This window comes from Peromyscus maniculatus, chromosome 20, assembly GCF_049852395.1.
Source record: "Peromyscus maniculatus bairdii isolate BWxNUB_F1_BW_parent chromosome 20, HU_Pman_BW_mat_3.1, whole genome shotgun sequence".
NCBI lineage: Eukaryota > Metazoa > Chordata > Mammalia > Rodentia > Cricetidae > Peromyscus > Peromyscus maniculatus.
In genome coordinates, this window is record NC_134871.1 from 58,204,528 (window position 1) to 58,222,045 (window position 17,518).

The window sequence follows — 17,518 nt, forward strand, 5'->3', positions numbered from 1 at the left end:
GTCTCAAAAAATTCCTTTCCCCAAAGTCTGGCATTTAGACAAAAGCATTTCCTCAAGGACTTAAGGGAACTATGGCTCCTCCAATAGCCTATTAGCATATCAAGGACTATGCTAACCTCTCGGCTCCTCAGGCTCTACTCACAAATCATCCTGTCTGACCCACCCTACTCTAAACCTCTCCAGCTCCTGAGCTTCCCTTCCCTTCCCCCAGCTTCTCTTTTCTCCTATATATAACCCAGTCGTTTTGGCTACTTGTTCTTTTGGTCCTCTCTTGGTTCTCACGAGCTCTCTTGGTCTCTTGGTTCCTCTATCTCCCTGTCTTTCTCCTCTCATGGCTTGGTTTAGTCTGTAACTTTACAGATGCCTCTGGCTCTATTCTCCCTCATGACTACAATAAAACCTTCTCCTCAACCACAACTAGGATTGACCATGTCTTCATCTTCTTTTCTTTCTTCCTTTCTTTCTTCCTTCCTTTCTTTCTTTCTTTTTTTTTTTTCAAGACAAGGTTTCTCTGTGTAGCTTTGGAGCCTGTCCTGGAACTCACTCTGTAGCCCAGGCTGGCATTGAACTCACAGAGATCTGCCTGCCTCTGCCTCCTGAGGGCTGGGATTGAAGGTGTGCGCCATGTCTTCATTTTCATTCACTCAGCAGTTAAGGGCACTTGGTGTTCTTCCAGAGGAATGGGGTTCAATTCTCAACAAGCATGTTAGGCAGCTTACAATGATTGTAACCAGTTCGAAGGAACCTGACACCCTTTTCTTTCTTCCATGGAAACCACACACATGTGCAAACACACAGACACACATACACATAAAAACAAAACAAAACAAAACAAAAAAAACCTCCTAGAACTAGTAAGTGAGCTCGGCAAGTTTTCAAGACAGAAAAGACTTAAAAATTTTTTTTTAAATTTTGTGTATATGTAAGTGCAGGTGCTAGCATGTGTGTGGAGGTCAAAGGGCAATTTCTGTAGTTGCTTCTTGCCTTACAACTTGTTGAGGCAAGGCTCTCTTGTTTCGGCTGTTCCACTGCTTGCTCCAGGTTAGCTGGCCCAGGCGTTTCTGGGTAATTCTCTTCTCGCCATCTCTCACCTTGCTGTAGGAATGCAAACAACCAACCACAAGCAGCATTTGCCAAGTGCTGGGGGTGGAACCTGGGTCAGGAGACCTGCACAGCTAGTACTTTTACAGGAAGCACTATCTCCCTGTGCCACAAATAACATTAGAAAAAGTCAATTATATCTTCCTACTAGCAGTAAACATAGGGACACTGATATTTAAAATACCACACATTTACAATGGGTTAAAATGGAATATTAAACATAAAATTAACAAAATACATACAATTTGTGCACTGAAAACTATAAAACACTGATTAAGAAAACATTTTGCTGGATAGTGATGGTGTATACCTTTAATCCCAGCACTCAGGAGGCAAAGCCAGGCAAATCTCTGTGAGTTTGAGGCTAGCCTTGTCTACAAAGTAAGTTACAGGACAGGCAGAGTTGTTACACAGAGAAAGAAACCATGTCTCAAAAAACCAACACCCTTCCACACCCAGATCCACACCGCCTAGCAAAAAGAAAGAAAGAAAAGAAAACAATGTTTGGCGGTCCCCCTATAAGCTGCCACAAAGTTGCAGTGAGATTCACAAAGTTGCAATGAGGTTCTCTGGATCTTCCCACCTTTCTTTGTTCCAATTGAGAAAGGTGTAACTATTCATTTTTCTTTCTTCTCTTTCTTGCAAATGCTGGCCAGAACTATGTTTTTCTTTGCTTTCTCTGAAGCCTTCTTTCCCTCCATGTGGCTGCCCACAAGCAAGTGGCGGACCTTCCTGCCAGCTTAACTCAATCAGCATGGCTTTTTCCTTCTCTCCTCCACTCCCCTCCTTTGGGCAGTAACTGAGATTTACAGCTTGCCTGCCTTCAGGTGTTTTTCTTTTAAATACTAATAAAATTCCCCCTGAGGTTAGAAAAAAAAGAAAAAAAGAAATAAGAAATGAAGGAAGGAAGGAAGGAAGGAAGGAAGGAAGGAAGGAAGGAAGGAAGGAAGGAAGGAAGGAAAGTTCTAAATAAATGAATGAGACATATTATGTTTACACACTAGTATACTCAAAATAATAAAAATATCAATTTCCTCCAAATTTAGCTCTAAGTTTAACCTAATTCCTACCAAAATCTGAGCAATATTTTTGGATAGATACATTATTCTAAAAATTGACATGACAGCTAAAACAATTTTGGAAAAAGTGAATTATGTAGGAAAAAACGTCAGTCCACCTAACTTACTAAGAAGTGAAGCTGGGAGAGGGGAAGGCAAAGGAGGCGGATCAACCTAAGAATATCATACTTTATGCAAGGATTTAGTCAAACTGAACAAAGGATTTAAATATAAACCTATTATCCTTTCCAAAAAGCACTAGTAGAAAGTCTCTGGGATCTAGAATTAAGCAACATTTTCCTAAACTAAATATCAAAAGCATGACCTCAAAAGGAAATATTGGTAAATGGGACCTTAACCAAAGCCGAAAGCTTTTGATCCACACGACCTTACAAGGGTCTAAAAGGGTAAGCTAAAGATAGGAGAAAATATCTGTATTCCACAAAAAGATGGACATACAGACCTTAACCTTTCAAGAGCTCAACTCAGCAGTGTGGTTGTATTGTGTTCCCCAAAATATTGTGTACTCTAATAAATTTATCTGGGGTCAGAGAACAGACAGCCACTAGATACAAAGGCTAGAAAATGGTGGCACTCACACCTTTATTTTTTTTTTTTTGGTTTTTTTCGAGACAGGGTTTCTCTGTGTAGCTTTGCGCCTTTCCTGGAGCTCACTTGGTAGCCCAGGCTGGCCTCGAACTCACAAAGATCCGCCTGCCTCTGCCTCCCGAGTGCTGGGATTAAAGGCGTGCGCCACCACCGCCCGGCACTCACACCTTTAATCCTAGCATTCCAGAGATAGAAATCCCTCTGGATCTCTGTGAGTTCAAGGCCACATTGGAAATAGCCAAGCATGGTGACACGCCTTTAATCCCAGAAAGCCAGCCTTTAATCCCAGGGAGTGGTGGTAGAAAGCAAAAAGATAAATAAGGCGTGAAGGCAAGAAACTAGAAGATTTTGGCTGGTTAAGCATTCAGGCTTTTGAGCAGTAGTTCAGCTGAGAGCCATTGGGATGAGGACACAGAAGCTTCCAGTCAGAGGAAACAAGATCAGCTGAGGATCCGGCGAGGTGAGATAGCTGTGGCTTGTTCTGTCTCTCTGATCTACCAGCATGGACCCCAATAACTCGCCTCAGGTTTGATTTTATTAATAAGAACTTTTAAGATTCCTGCTACACAGCAGTACATATACTGAAAATAAAAGGATACAGACATTAGCATGGCCCCTGTGCAATGATGCTTTGCAAATTCATGAAATGTTTTGTTATTTAAAAAAGTAATAGCTGGGCGGTGGTGGCGCACGCCTTTAATCCCAGCACTTGGAAGGCAGGGCAGGAGGATCTCTGAATTCCAGGCCAGCCTGATCTATAAAGTGAGTTCCAGGACAGCCAAAGCTACAAAGAATCAAAACCAAAACCAGGGCTGGAGAAGTGGCTCATTGGTTAAGAGCACTGGCTGCTCTTCCAGAGGTCCCGAGTTCAGTTCCCAGCAACCACATGGTGGCTCACAACTATCTGTAATGGGATCCAATTCCCTCTTCTGGTGTGTGCATGAAGACAGGTCACAGGTCACTCATATACATAAAATAATTAAGTATTTAAAAAAAAAAAAACCAACTAAACAACAACAAAAAACCCAAAACCACTCAGGAGAGTGTGGTGGCTCACACCTTTAATCTCAGCACAAGGAGGTGGAAGCAGATGAATTTCTGTGAACTCAAAGTCAAAGTTACATGGTAAGACACTATCTCAACAAAATAAAAAACAAAACTCAACAGTAATTGCTGTGATACCACATACCTATAATCTCAGTACTCAGAAGGCTGAAGCAGGAGGATCACTCCAAGTTGAAGGTCAACCTGGAATACATAGTGATACCCATTCCCAAAACCAAAAGGCAGGCATGGTGGTACAAGCCTTTAGTCCAGCAATCAGGAGTCAGCTTTATCTACAGTGAGTTCTAGGCCAGCCGAGGCTGTATAGTAAAACCCTGTCTCAAAATGAATGAACAACAAAATGTCAACAATATTTTTTGAAAATTTTATTTTCATCTTGGAAAGTAAGTCAGAACCAAGGCCACTAGAAGCTGTTATCTTTCATGACCTTCTGGCAAATAGCCCATAGGGGCCCATCTGAGCCCTCAGCTTCCACAGTCAGTCCAGCTTTCCCCTGGACCCCATTACCCTTCCCTCACCAGGACCCTGCAGCAAACCCTCAAACCACTTCCTTTGCTCCTTCCTGCTGTCCTCACCATGATCCACCCTTCTCCTCATCCCGGCATACTGACCTTTCTCCATAAGACCCTTGTATCTCTACACTTCTGAGAGTTCCCTCCAGGGTACATAAAACCCTTCCCAGCCACATAGCCTTCTTTCCTTGGCTGCTTAAGTTTTCCTGGTGTTAATCACTGCTATTAAAAACCTTTGCGGAGCTGGAGAGATGGCTCAGAGGTTAAGAGCACCCACTGCTCTTCCAGAGGTCCTGAGTTCAATTCCCAGCACCCACATGTTGGCTCACAACCTTCTGTAATGAGATCTGGTGCCCTCTTCTGTATACATAATAAATAAATAAATAAATAAATAAATAAATAAATAAATAAATAAATAAATAAAAACTTTGCCTGTCCCTAACTCCCACAAGTTCCATCTCATCTGAGCTCAGCAGCCCCCCTAGGTACCCATCTCCAACTTTCCCCCAAGGTAGTTCTTCACCAAGCGGTGCCCATTTTATATCACCTAAGGTATCTCAGTGGTCTCTGTGGATGGTCTCAAACTGCCTCCATATCACCCCAGTGATTGTCTAAACATTTCTCATCACCTGCATACCTGCCACCTTGCCACCCCAGAAAGGGGCTCCAAACCCAGTCAGCACCCAGTGAAGCAGACAACCATAAAGAATAGTTTGGCAACCTGGGACTCTACTTGGTTTAGACTATGCACACAAACCTTTTATTTAACATTTTAGGACTCTCACTTGTATGTACTATGCACACACACACACACACACACACACACACACACACACACACACACACACCTCTGAGCACTGTACCTAGCAACTTAGCATTCTAGGACTCTCATTTGTATTTAGCTACAAACACACTCCACTCTGAACAATGGAAGAAGTTTCTCTTCCCCTTAAGGCACATCAGACTTGGCAAACAGATTCTCAATACAGGAATACATGGGTACAGAGGAAGTAGATTAATCTAAACTGGACTGGTTTGGGGTATATGTACAATAAAGCAAACTGTCTTCTCTAAGTGAACTTTTAAGGAGAAATCTATTTACTATTTAATGTCTGTGCATAATTGGGTATGTATATGATTAAAATCAGATATACTATGAGAAAGAATATGCACAGCATTAAAGTTTATGACAATCTGTCAAGATAAAGAACCATGCTACAGATCCCCCTAATAGCCAAGCTCCTCTTGAGCTCCACAAAGGAAGCCTTATGGTCAGAGAGATGGCTTGGAGGTTAAGAGCATTTGCTGGTCTTGCAAAGAACTTCATTTTGATTCCCAGTATCCACATGGTGGCTCACAGCCATCTGTAATTCCAGTTCGAAGGGATCTGAGGTCTTCTGGCCTCTGTGAGCACCACATGCAGGTGGTGCACAGACATACATGCAGGCAAAACACTCATATACATTTTTTTTCTTTTTTTTCAGAGCTGAGGACCAAACCCAGGGCCTTGTGCTTGCTAGGCAAGCCCTCTACCACTGAGCTAAATCCCAAACCCCTCATACACATTTTTTAAAAAGGAAATTGTGCCCTTGAGTATGGACCACTATTTTCTTGTGATGTGTTCTGAATTGTTCTATTCTTTTTTGTTTGTTTGTTTTTTTTGTTTTTTGAGACAGGGTTTCTTTGTGTAGTTTTGCGCCTTTCCTGGAACTCACTCTGTAGCCCAGGCTGGCCTCGAACTCACAGAGATCCGCCTGCCTCTGCCTCCCAAGTGATGGGACTAAAGGTGTGCGCCACTGCTGCTGCCACCGCCGCCGCCACCACCGCCCGGTGAATTGTTCTATTCTTTGAATAAAGTTTCCATGCTATTTTACAGCAATCTGTGTGGCCTTTTATTTCACTTAAAGATTTCTGTATTTTATGCAGATGAGTGCTCTATCTGTATTCATACCTGCATGCCAGAAGCAGGCTTCAGATCCTATTATAGATAGTTGTGAGCCACCATGTGGTTGCTGGGAATTGAACTCAGGACCTCTGGAAGAGGTCTCCAGCCTTTTTATTTCACTCTTAAACAAGGGGCCAAGAACTTGGAAACACCTAACCCAACATCCTCTCCATTGGGAATACTTGCACTTCTTCCTGTTATCTGGGCTTCTCATCCCTTCACTTAGAAAAACTGGCCATTTAGGTGGTTTGACCATTGGAGCGGCTCTTCCCTGGTTGCCCATCCAGACAGGGTTGGTGTACAAGCAGGGAGTTGTAGTGGATACAGCTCTTCCAAATCTACTCCATTTCTCAGATGGGAAACAGAGGCCTCACTGAATCTTAGTAGCAGGACTGGGATGGAGAGTGAGTGAACTAGAACCCAGAGCCCAACACAGATCAGTATCCTGGCCAGAGTTCAATACACACCTTTTGGTTGGTGCCTGCACCTGTGATATGATTAATGCTGTCAACTTGATAGAGTCTAGAATTGCCTAGGACACAAGCCTCCAGGTACACTGAGGAATAATTTAGGATAGCCTCTGGCATGCCTGTGAGGGATTATCTTGATTAGGATAATTGAGTAGAAAGAGCCACCCTAAGGGAGGGTGGCAGCATTTAAGGAAGCTAGCTAAACACCTACATTCATTGGTCTCTTCTTCCTGTCTGCAGATGCAAAGTGACCAGCTAATTCAAGATCCTGCCACGCCTCCCCTGCCAGGATGGACTGTACCCTGGTACTGTAAGCCAGAACTAATTTTTCCACCCTTGTTTTTGTCGGGAGCCGGCGATGACAGCAATGACAGGGGCACACAGCACCCGTGTCACCCCTCTAAGTCCTCTGTGGACTCAGAAGAGGCCACTGGTGTAGCTCCACCATCCCAGGGATCAGGGCAGCCGTTCTGGAGCAGACTGTGAAGGAAACAGAGGCCTGGACTTCTGCCCTTGAGCATGGAGGAGGCAAACACCCCCTCATATAGGAAGCCTGGCAGGCACTCCCTTTCTGGACCTTGGAGCAACAGACAATCTTCTGTGGGGTGGTCCTTTTAGAGCTGAGATGCAAGAGGTCATGACCAGAGCCTTTCCTGAACCCCAGGGGGTTCCTGTGCTGAGGTTTCAGTCTTCCTTGACATCAGGTAGGAATACAGCCAAATGTCTTAACAAGCCAGTTTCTGACTAACTAGACCGTGCTCTTCCCCTTCCTAGGGCCAGTCACTCTCAAGGGGCTGCTGCTTGATGCCTGATGCATCCACCTCCCGTTGGCTAGGCCCACTGCCTCGCTAACATAGTAAAAAAGAGGCAAATAGGATATCAAATGTTGTCATCTTTTGCCATTTTTTGCTTGCCTTTTACACGGTCCTTGGAGACATGCAAATGTGCCCTAGCCCTCCAAAACCCCTGGGCATCTTGACGCTATGCAAGTCATGGAAGGGGAAGCCTGTTCTTTGCACGATGGGCAAGCAGCCTCGCTGCCCTTCCACTTCCCTTTTCCTTCTTCCCCTGCTCAGCTTGGGCAGGGCTAGGAGCATTGAGGGCACTCGGCCTGGCCTTGAGGGGCTACCTCCAGGTGAAGAGTTTGGGCAGGTACTTCAGTATGAAGGGGGACAAACAAGCCAATTGAGACCTCGTGCTGGGCTGAGACACTCCGTGCAAATGCTCACTCTCTCTCCTAAATAGTTTATTTGTTCCAGACCCGACTCTCAACTCTACACCCCAAGAACCCATGTCTCGGACAGTTCTCCTGGGGCTTCTGAAATCCTTCGTGAAGCTGCATCTGTCCCTGGGTTTGACAGCAGGTGAATCCCTGCTATCTCTTGCATGAGGTGTGGGGTGATGTGCACAAGCGAAGATGGAGAGGTAGATTACCGGAGAGAAACTTCTGTACCCTACAGGAACCTGCAATTTGAGGACCTCCCCACAAGCCTGTCTGCGTCGTTCCCTATCTAGCCCGATTTGGAACCACCACCTCCAAGTACATACATCAGCTGCCCTGAATGGAAGGCAGAGAAGACAGAAGACAAGACTCAGGGTTCCAGACCATTGACGGCCATTAAGTTCCATCCGCCGTGCAAACCACCTTTCCTTCAGGCCTTGTCCTTGAACCTTGGCGGAAAGCATCTCCATTGACCAGTGACTGTGAATCAGGGCAAGCAAGCCGCTTCAACCTGTGACATCAGCCACCAACCCAGAGCTGGGTTTATAATCTTAAATCACAGAAGAAACTCTTCCCCAAATCGCAAGGCAGGAGACAAGCGTAGGACAGGACTTCCGCATAAAATAACAAGCCGTGGTCTCAAGTGTCAACAAGAGATTTCTGGGTCAAATTTCACCTGCAGAAATTATTTGGTCCGCACAGGAATTTGAATCGGGGGTGGGGTGAGGGGGAGGGCGTTCTACGATAAACACGTATTTCTTTTACCCAAACGGGGCCTCCGGCCCCATGCGGTTAGCACCTGCTGTGTCTAGCCTCCACCCAAGGGCTCCTGGAAGAAGCTGCGCACACGCCCCCGGGAGGGCACCCGCCTTGACCACAAGCCCGGAAGCCCCGCGGCCAGCCGTTGGGAGGGCGCTGGACCACCACTAACGGCCCAGCCGGGAGAAGAAACCGCGGAGGACGAACGTTCGCCAACGAGCAAGTCTAACCAACCGCCGCGGCGACTGCGCCTGCGTAGTCTGTGGACGCAAACCCTAACGGGGCAGGTGCGCCGGCCCGCGCTTGCGTAGTTTGACGGAGGAGGCCCGCAACAAGGCCCAGGGCGTGGAGACTGCGCCGGCGTAACCTGACCTCCGGAGAGTGGGGGCGAGGCGAGGGGAAACGGCGCCTGCGTAGTCTCCGCGGCCCCGCCTCATTTGCCTTGCTTCACTTGCTCCAGCCCATCCAGCGGTCTTCTGGGCCCAACCCAAGGCGGGGCAGGTGCGCGCGGATTGCGCTTGCGCGCGCCAGCCCCGCCCCGGGCCCCGCCCCCGACCCGCGCGGGGCCCTGGGAGGGGCGCAGCGTCCGGCGTCGCGGGCGGCGGGGCTGGGGCGGCGGGAGGGGCGGCGGGGGCAGACAAAGCGGCTAATGAATGGGCGCGCCCGTCGCGCTGTCCGCAGCCCGCGGGCCCGCGCTGCGCCGCGCGGAGCCGGCGCCTCAGGTGAGTGCGCGCGGGACGCTTCAGCGACGTCTTCGACGGCCGGCGCCGCGCCGGGGTCGGGGACCGCGCCATTGTCCGTGCGCGGCGGGCCGGGCGGGGGCTGCGTCCCGTGGGTGCACCCGGCCGGGCCTCTGACAGCTGCGCCTCGGGCCCCCGTCGGGCCCAGGCCGCGGAGAAGAGCGGCAGCGGGACGCCCCGCGGGATCTTTCATCAGGTGCCCGTCTCCCGCCACGTCGTGGCACCCCCCCAAGCCGGTGCCGGTCGGCGCGCGTGTCCAGGAAGGGGCGCCGGCAGCCTGCGCGGTGGTGACACGAGTCGGTGTCACGCTTCTTGGTGCCCTGGCTGTAGCGTGTGCTTCTGGGGCTGACGACCGAGGCTTTCCGAACACAAAACTTAACTCAACGCCTTGGCTCCGCAGCGTCTTCCCGGTCGCAGTACCTGCCGTCATTTTCGTTCCTTTTGTCCTTTTTGGGCGACCCACTCGCCTCTGCTGGGATGGCTGCGGGTCCTCATTCTGTGTGAAGGTTCTCACGAGGCTCGTGCGCGTCTTTTCAAGTCCCTGCAGCTGGGAGCCTCCGGAGGAGCTTCTGTCGCTGTTGTGGTGTTTGTAAAAAGGGAAGTCGTTTGTTTTGAAGTTAATTAGGATAAGATTTAAGTGCCGTTTTTAAAAAAAGACACACTTTCAGGCTTGGTGAAACCAGTCAGCTATGGCAAGTGCATTCTTGTGACTTTGTAGGAAGAAAGAATTTTTTCCCCTTTATATCGTGCTGACAAAAATAAGGCTAGGGAAATTTTAGTTTGAGTTTTTTTTTTTTTTTTTAAGTGCTAGAGATAATCCAAGTTTCGGGCTTGAGTTAATTCCATACTAACCAGAGTTGAGAGGTAGCTACCAGGTTGACGCTACGCCAAAGGTTCTCAATCTCTGGGTCGCGACCCTCTAGGGTCAAACGACCCTTTCACAGGGATCGCTTAAAGACCATCAGAAACCACAGATACTTACATTCCGATTCATAATCGTAGAAAAATTACAGTTACAACGTAGCAATGAAAATAATTTTATGGTTGGGGTCACCACAACATGAGGGACCATATTAAAGGGTGGCAGCATTAGGAAGGTTGAGAACCACTGCTCTACATCCTGAGGGTTTCAGTAAGCCTGTCCATGAAGGCATTGATGCTCCCTTCCTGTAATCTATAAACATATCTCTCTTTGTGATTTTTATTTTTAGGAAAAGATATATAATAAAATATTGTGTGAATCTTTAAAAAGTTTCAAAGTCTCAGTGTGCAGGTTGGTTTTCTGTCAACTTGACAGAAACATCGTTGGAAGAGGGAATTTTTAAATATTTTTTTTATTAATGTTGGGTCCCCTGGAACTGGAGTTAAGACAGTTGTGAGCTGTCATATTGGTTTTGGGAATTCAACCCAGGTTCTCTGGAAGAACTCTTAATCACTGAGCCACCTCTCTAGCCCCCAGAAGTGGGAGTCTTAATTGAGAAAATGCCTCCTTAAAATTGGCATGTAGGTAAGTCTGGCATTTTTTGATTAATGATCAATATAGGCAAGTCATGCCCAGGTACATGGGGAGTGATGTGGTATGCTACCCCTAGGCAGGTGGTCTTGGGTGGTATAAAAAGCAGGCGGAGCAAACCCTGAGAAACAATTCAGTAAGCAGTGCTCCACGGCTTCTGCCTCCAGGTTCCTGCTCTGGCTTCCCTCAGTATAGACTGTTACTTGGAAGTGTAAGATGCAATAAACCCTTTCCTTCCCAAGTTGCTTTTGGTCATGGTATTTGTCATGGCAATAGAAAGCCTAAGACACTCACTCTTTTTTTTTTTTTTTTTTTTTTTGGAGCTGAGGATTGAACCCAGGGCCTTACGCTTGCTAGGCAAGCGTTCTACCTACCATTGAGCTAAATCCCTAACCCCGACACTCGCTCTTTTAGGCAGGTATGCAGTCTCTTACGTTGAAAGAAAGCAAGAGACTAGAGAGATGGCTCAGAGGTTAAGAGCACTGGCTGCTCTTCCAGAGGACCCGGGTTCAATTCCTAGCACCCACATGGCAGTTCACACCTGTCTGTAACTCCATTTCCAGGGCTTCTGACAGTCACACAGACATACATGCAGGCAAAACACCAGTGAACATAAAGTAAAGATAAATTAAAAAAAAAAAAGAAAGAAAGCTCTTAGTTCATTTTGACAGTTACACAAGTGTGTCCCTGACCAGTTAATTAATCCCTGACTGTGGTGACTGATGTTTTGGTGATCGAAAACTCTCATGTTGGTACATACACGGAGAGTCCCTAACACCTTTGAAAGGGCTTTTAGGAAATTGGGAGGGGAGTATATGAGAGCTCATGTATAGTGTTTGTTCAGTGAAAACAATGTGTATGTGTTTCAGGTCTCTGGTGGGCCTAGAGTTTGGAAAGAGAGAACGGGGCAGTGAAGCTCCAGAACCATGGAGACAGTAAGGCCATGGTCACTGCCTCCACCTCTTCGCTTCATATCTGCGTTTCCTATGTGCCTGGCTTCAAATACTTTAGTTTTGACTTCTGGTTGACCTGATGAGAGGAGGGAGTAGGTAAGTGACTCTTTTCTTGGCCACTGACTGGTTAGCCCTGTGGTGGAGAGCCATCTGGGGTTAGAGGCCTAGCCACTAACCAGAGGCTCTTCCAACCAGCATTGTTTCCTTCTGCACATCTGCACAGACCCATTCAGAGTCACTTCTGTCACTTTTCTCATTACTCTTTGAGGATGCTGTTGTAGGGGTTCGTAGTTCCTGCAGATGTTCTGTATGTTACCGAATGTAGCTGCAAGAGTCTCTGCATGTCCTTGCCCTTTCTGACCTTCCTTATATCTGGGAAGTACAGCAGCTCCTCAGGCTCTCATCCTCCAGGGCTCTGTACCTCAGCCTTTCAGGTACTCTTGCCCCACTTTTTATTTCATGTGCATTGGTGTTTTGCTTGCATGTGTCTGTGTGAAGGTGTCGGATCCCTTGGAACTGGAGTTACAGGCAGTTGTGAGCTGCCATGTGGGTGCTGGGAATTGAACCCGGGTCCTCTGGAAGAGCAGCCAGTGCTCTTAACTGCTGAGCCATCTCTCTAGCTCTCTTGCCCTACTTTTTAGTGTCTAGGCTTTTCTTTATCCTGGAATATGCCTGTAAGTAATTGGAGTCCTAGGCCAGAGTCCCAACTCCAGGTTTCGGCATACCAGGTCCAGCCACTCATCCCTGAAGAAAGCAAACAAGTCAGGCATGATGGCACACACCTTTGATCCTTTAATCCCAGCACTCAGGAGGCAGAGGCAAGCAGGTGTCTGAGTTCAAGGCCAGCCTGGTCTGCAGAGCTGGTTTCAGGACAGTCAGGGCTGCACAGAGAAACCCTGTTGCAGGTGGGGAGTGCAAACAGGAGTATGAGAGGGCACAAAACAACCATTAGGGGAGATGGAAAGTAAGTGTTTAAGCCCATCTTCGGGGCATGACATGAGCTGTAAGTTTAAACAGAATTAGGTAGGGACAAGAGAGATATATAATTAAGTAGTCTTGGTCACAGTGTGGTCTGGTTGATCATTATCTCAGTTCTGGTTCTTCAAGGTGGTAAGAAGACAGTCCAGTTACCCTGAGATGAGTATTCCTGCTGGGGGGTGATCTCATCATGAGGTGATCTGTCTGTGGGGTTTAGGACAACTGGAGACTTAAGGTGCCTTCTGTGGACAGGGCATTGTCAAAGCTGACAGTAAGATACCTCAGTTTGTATCTTCACTTTGTGCCTTCAACCTTGAAGGAACATGAAATGGATTGGCTGTCATCAGCTTGTAGACAAGACTCCTTGAGGATGTGGCATATCTATAGTCAGAATTAAACAGGTGAGGGACCCAGAGTCTCAAGACAGGAGACATGCAGAAAGAGGCCAGCAATGCCAGGCTTTTGTTGTTGTTGTTGTTGTTGTTTTTGTTTTTGTTTTGTTTTTTTCCCGAGACAGGGTTTTTCTGTGTAGTTTTGGTGCCTGTCCTGGATCTCACTCTGTAGACCAGGCTGGCCTCAAACTCACAGAGATTGGCCTGGCTCTGCCTCCTGAGTGCTGGGACTAAAGGCGTATGCCACCACTGCCCGAATGCCAGGCTTTTGTCTGCATTTAGTTACCATGTGGTCCCAGGTGAGGAGTTGGTGCTTTTTAGCAAAAGTGATTTCAAAGTACTTATTAATAGCAAGTTATTTCCTTGCTAATCATATTTTAATTTTTTTTAAAAATTATTGTTGTGTGCATTATGGGGTGGTGCATGTGCCACAGAACAGGACACATGTGGAGGTCAGAAGATAGTAGAGGCAGTTTTCTCCTGCCACCATTATGTGTATTTCAGGGATCCAACTTCGGTTGTCTGGTTTGTGTGGCAGGCACCTTTACCCACAGAGCTGTCTCAACAGCCCATCTTGCTAATTATTTCTAATTTAAAATTTTTTTTATTTTATTTTTTGTAGTGCTGGGAATTGATCCCTGGGCCTTGGACACGCTAGGCAAGTGCTCTACCACTGATCTACACTCAACACATAGCCTTCTTGCTAATTATTTGATATATGCTTTTAGTAGTTCAAATTTTGGAGGATATTGCTAGGAATAGTAAAACTTTTTCTGTTTCTGAGGAAGAGGACATCTGGAGAGACAGAAGAACTTCCCTGCCTTGTTTGTGGGCCATTCTTGCCTCTTCCCTGTACCTGGCACTGCACTACCTGCTATAAGAGTGTTCATAAATTCCTGTTCTCAGAGCATTTTATAATTTTATAATGGTGGTAGGGACCTATATAAACTTGAGAAAAGGGCCCTTCCTGTACCTGGTACATCTTTTGTTCCCAGCTCTTGAGGGAAGAGGTTGAAGCCTCTTGTTTGAACACAGAAGTTCAAAGCCAGCTTGTACAAAATATTGAGATGCTCTCTCTAAAATAAGAAAATAAGGAGCTCCAATTCCCAAGTAGTTTTCTAAGGAGAATTACAGACAGTTAAGGGCAGACTTGTTGCTATGTGTTCTGTCTGGGAGTGTGCTATGAAGTGCCTCTGGCTCATTTGAGGGTGTCTCTGAGGGGCTGGGTGCCAGGGGGTGTGTCATGCCTTCAGGGTCTAGGGCCAGTCTGCCGTAGCTTCCTCCCCACTTCCTTAGGGATATGCTTTGGGAAGTCAGTGGCCACACAATTTAAATGACTTGGTTGGTGTGAAAATGCTGGGACAAAAGTCCAACAAGGGACGAGTTCTGCTTACAGCTTCTCCCATGTGAGGGCCTCCCAGCAGCTGTGGCCCAGGTTTTTCTTTCTCTTTTGTACAGAGTCTACTCACCAGCAGCAGTAAGCCTGTTTTTCTTTGCTGCCCTACAAGGGTGCTGTCGTGATTGCCATAGCTACTACTCCCTGATCTGGGGTCCCTTGGCTTGGTGAACCAGCAACCCCAGATTTGCATTGTTCAACTGCATTACCTCTGCAGATACTGTGAACAGTTGAATTTTCGTCTAAAGCAGCCATCATGGCTGCTCACTAAGCCTCACCTTGTGGTCTCTTCTCCATCTGTCAGTCACAGGGATGTGGCTCTGTTTGGCCACTGTATCATGAAAGCCACATTCGCATCCTGTGAAGGACATTTAAAGATTTCCAGCGACTTTCAGCCGAAACTGTGGCTTAGGCCTGTCACTGGTGACTGCTTAGATCATAAAGGGTAGCTGATGAAGATGCTAGTGTTAAGTTCAGGGGAAATACAAAAAGAGCAACCAGAAAAATCCAGGCTTGTGGTATGTGACCCAGAACATTTCAGGGACTAAACAGGGACCAAGTGACCTCAATGTGGGCTGTTTGCTTACTGTGGAATGTGCTTTGTTTCCAAGGTAGCCTTATCAGGGTTTCTGACCATGTCTTATGGAAATAACTGGTTCTAGATTTCTGAAGTTTAACTCTTTGTAGCTTTGGGCTTCCCATCTCAGGATGGTCTCAGTGGTTATAGTTGTCATCTAGATAGCCCAGTGACTCTATGGCATTTGTGGCATTAAGGCTATTGATGGTGTTGCTTCCCCTAGAATATGTTAGTTCTGCAGAACGCCTAGTAGATTAAAGTTGCCCTCGGGTATGGGCCAGGTCTTATTTAAGATTTTAAGATCTTTGGAAACGAAGACCCCCATGTGTCCTTGATAGCTCTGTGAGGGCTTGCAAAGTCCTGTTGAAGACAGATGGTTTATTTGTTGCTACTGTTGTTTTTTGTTTTTAATTTATGTTGTGGAGTTTCTGACCTGCAGAGTTGGTTCTCCTTGATGTCCTATCCCTAGATGGGACCCTCAGGGTGCCAGCTGTCTCCTCTGTGGGCTTACAAACTTTTTGGAGGAAATTGTGGGTGTTAGAAGTATTCTTTTCTCTCCACTCCATTTCCATCACGGATCGTCTAAGAAATGAGAAGCCCTGGTGTCATCCAGTGGCCAGTCTGTAGTTAAGTTCCCACTTGCCTTGAGTAGTTGTTTCTTCCAGACCAGAATCCTGTATCTTGGTTAGTATTGTGTCTGTCCTTCTGCCTCTGTGTAGACCTTGTGACCTGGCATTTGGAGACTTGAGTGAGTGTAGGTGGCATGTTTGGACACATGGCATGGGTGATGGAATATTCTTTGGTAGCCAACCCACAGGAAGGAGTCGAGCTTTGATCACAGCCTGCTCTCTGCCACTTCATCACTCGTAGTCAGGGCAGCATGTTTGTGCAGTTGTCAGCACATCCTGCATGTAGCAAGCCTTCCCTGTGCCTTCCAGTCTTGCTGTGGAGAGTTCTTGTTGCTGAAGATGTCATGTGTGCTCTTCATTTGGGGAGCATGGCCTTTTAGGTCTAATTAATCCTAGTGTGGGGTTGCTAGGGGGAAGGGGAAATGTCATTCTGGTAAGAGCTTCTACATTCTCTCTTGTAGGCTTGTTTGACCTATATGAGAGCCTTAACCATAAAGGGCACTGTTTTTCTAGAGTTTAGCTAGAGTTTTTCTGGTCCTGCCTGGCTCACAGTCAGGACAAATTTCTCTCACCCACCAGTCCCACAGCCACTCAGACCCAACCAAGTAAACACACAGAGACTTATATTACTTATAAACTGATTGGCCGTGGCAGGCTTCTTGCTAACTGTTCTTATATTTTAAATTAACCCATTTCTATTAATCTATAAGTTGCCACGTAGCTCGTGGCTTACCAGTATCTTAACATCTGCTTCTCATCATGGTGGCTGGCAGCATCTCTCTGCCTCAGCCTTCCACTTTCCAAAATTCTCCTCTCTGTTTGTCCCACCTATCCTATACTTCCTGCCTGGCTACTGGCCAATAGTGTTTTATTTATCAATCAGTCATAGCAGCATATATTCACAACATACAGGACATCCCACAGCAGGGCACTTGTGTGTGTGGAGTTTTGGCAGAATGCTACTGTTGAGAAGTGGTATTTTAAAATGGTTTTCATTTAATATGTTACAATATGAATGTGAAAAAGGAAAAGTTAATGCTGCCCCATGTTGGATATATCAGGTAGTCAAAGCAGTTGAGTTGACTAAATGCAAGTAGGTGGTTGTGTTAGGAAATCACTGAGTGATCCCCACTAAAAGGGGGAGTGTCATCCTCATTGCGTACTTATGCATAGCAAAGCTTTAATTGGAAAGCAACATTTTCTCCCAAATCAGAACATATGTCTTAAATTGAGATAGTTCCATGCCATGCTGTCTAAACTATGGAAAGGGTCCTTTGAACAATTGCTTTAAAATTTAGGAGGTTTGGTTTGGTTTTGCTTTGTTTTGTTTTTCCAAGACAAGGTTTCTCTGTGTAGCTCTGTAGACCAGTCTGCCCCCTCCCCCATTAAAGGTGGGCACCACCATTGCCTGAGTAAATTTAGGACTTTCATATTTGAAACTGAAAAATAAAAAATACTAGAAAATTTGTATTTTTTTAAAATAATTTATTTTTATTTTATGTGCATTGGTATTTTGCCTGCATGTATGTCTCTGTGAGGGTGTCACATCTGGGAGATGCAGACAGTTGTAAGCTGCTATGTGGGTGCTGGGAATTGAAC

The 17,518-nt window shown here is 46.4% G+C and overlaps 1 protein-coding gene and 1 non-coding gene across 6 annotated transcripts in view; both read left to right on the plus strand.

Moving 5' to 3' along the window:
- Positions 1–3,327: 3,327 nt before the first annotated feature.
- LOC121824584 (U6 spliceosomal RNA) lies at positions 3,328–3,429 on the plus strand. The gene has a single exon (XR_006066512.2). It is a non-coding gene; the product is annotated as a U6 spliceosomal RNA (small nuclear RNA).
- Positions 3,430–8,918: 5,489 nt separating this feature from the next.
- Zbed4 (zinc finger BED-type containing 4) overlaps positions 8,919–17,518 on the plus strand; it is a 42,757-nt gene continuing 34,157 nt past the window's right edge. Inside the window, exons 1-2 of one of the 5 annotated variants that reach the window (XM_076556529.1) lie at positions 8,919–9,028; positions 11,864–12,043. The gene's annotated coding sequence lies outside the window, so the exon portion shown is untranslated. Of the gene's footprint in view, positions 9,029–9,124; positions 9,243–9,329; positions 9,464–11,605; positions 12,044–17,518 lie in introns of those variants that run through there. The other 4 variants (XM_076556527.1, XM_076556531.1, XM_076556530.1 and 1 more) reach the window with 4 other exon arrangements.